The sequence below is a fragment of the Sinocyclocheilus anshuiensis genome, unplaced genomic scaffold (genome assembly GCF_001515605.1).
Source record: "Sinocyclocheilus anshuiensis isolate Anshui unplaced genomic scaffold, SAMN03320099.WGS_v1.1 scaffold117, whole genome shotgun sequence".
Classification (NCBI taxonomy): domain Eukaryota; kingdom Metazoa; phylum Chordata; class Actinopteri; order Cypriniformes; family Cyprinidae; genus Sinocyclocheilus; species Sinocyclocheilus anshuiensis.
The window spans coordinates 465,336-467,621 of NW_015536624.1; positions in this window are offsets into that span (position 1 = coordinate 465,336).

Genomic DNA, 2,286 nt, shown 5'->3' on the forward strand with positions numbered 1-2,286 from the left:
GTCCGACTCTCTAATTATTTTGCAACGTATATTACAATAGAAAACTGTTATTTTAAATTGTAAAAATATTTCAGAATATTACCGATTTTTGTTCTGTATTTTTGATCAAATAAATACAGCCTACATAAGCACATAAGACTTCTTTCAAAAACATTAAAAATGTTGAACTAGAACGGTAGTGTAAATTATTTAATTTAATGCAACAATTTACATCATTTTATGAAACGGAAACAATCACAAACAAGCTGAATATTTACACAAATTAAATATTTATATAATTTGAATTGATTTGAATGCAGCAGTTCATGTAAATATGGTTTCACAAACTAAAATTGACAGAAATTTGTCCAGCTATATACATATCAGAAATGATATTTTATGAACATGTAATGCCTAAATTCGGCTTGTTTTGTTCAGCTTGTTTTTGAGTAACTTATGAGATTCACTTTTGTCGCTTCCAAATCGTTGCAATGAGTATGTGGCCAGAATATTGTCCTTTGTGTGTGTTAATTTTTTTTTATTTTGCATTTTTTATAACTTTAATGCTAACTCATTTATGTCAAGCACTCGATTACTTTATCAGCTGTAAAGATTTTCCCTGGAAGGGCTTCGTCTTCTCAAGCGGAGTGCAGTCAGAATGAAAACGGGCTCATCCTGCATCCAGATCTGTTTTAGACTATTAGAAGACATGAATTATGATTTCTTGGAGTTGGAGCCAAATGCATTTTGTCTTTGATACTAAACTTTCCCTCCGTTTAGCCCAGGTGGGTTAGATACGGTTAATACTGATTGTTTCATTTTTGTCCTCTCAATGGATGTGCATTTTTTATGATTTTCGTAGTGATGCATGTTCATGTTGGCATGGAGATGGAGCAACCTGGGATAAAGGGTTGGCAACAGTATTGAATATGAAGGTGTGTTCAGAATTGCATACTACTATTTTTGCAGTGTGCAGTATATTGTTCATAGTACATACATGATCAGATAGTACAATGCATAATGTTCGATTTGATGGATTTTCAGTGTGATTAAACTAGAGTAATAAACATACTGAAGAAATGTGAGACTCAGTATTTGATCAGAGTGCCAAAAATGTAAGATATTTCAAAAATTTGATTACAAATACAGAATAAGTGCACTAATTTCCACTGTTGATAACTGGATGCCACTTGAATTAAACATGCAACTTGGCACAAGGTGAAAATAATAAAAAACTACTGTTTGAAGTGTTTAGCATTGTGTATTACAAACTATTTCACATATTTAAAAACCAGTATGCAGTATGTACTGCGTAGTACACTAGTATTTCATTCTGAACAGTGTGTGTGACTTGTTGAGCAGGTTGTGCAGGCTGATGGAGATTTTCCGGTGTGTTTCTTCACTTATTAGTGCTTTTCTGTTCATGCTCATCAACATAATGACTTTATCTGATCAACAGAAGACTGACTGAAACATACTATTACAGTACTGTAGATATGAGAATACAGTAATTATATTTCATGGCTTTCAGTCATTAATGTCATTTAACAATGCAGCTGTTCTTTCTGAAACTATTAAATTTGACAAACTGGTATTTTTTTTTAATGTTTGTCATTATATAAAATTGCATCAGTGTTTTTTGTGTAAAAATCAGAAGCTGTATGGATTACCTTGAGGCTGAAAAATGACCATGGTACAAAAAGTTTCTACTAAAATGCAACGGTTTCCACTGCACTGAAATCAATATAATTTATGACTGCACTATTTTTGCTGAAAATGTGGTTACCATGGCAGTTTTCATAAGGGAGAACTATACTACCAAACTTTGTGCTTTTCATGAATTTCATCAGATATTTTATTCATAGATTCATTTTTGCAACAGCAGTTCGACCGCAGCTTGGGATGCAAAAATACGGATGAGCCCTAGCTGAAGGTAAAACTCAAATCACACAGAGCACATAGGGTTTAAATGAAACAATTTATTAAGGAACTTTTAATATCAGAAAAATAAAAATCTTGATTATTTTTTACAGCAAATATATAATATCAGTGCTTTGGCCACAGGACAGTAAGGCCATTTATCATAAAATATATTTTAAACTTTAAGAATACAACTTATATGCCTTAATGTCCCTGCATAAACGTATATACATATTAAAAGAACAGTAAAATTATCAAATACAGAAACGTTGCAGTGTGATGGTAAAAAATCCCTCTGATAAACATAAAATTCCTAGTCATGTTTAACATAGGCCTTTTATTTTGTTCATAATGTGGTAGTATGCAGACCTAATGCATCATGTGTAT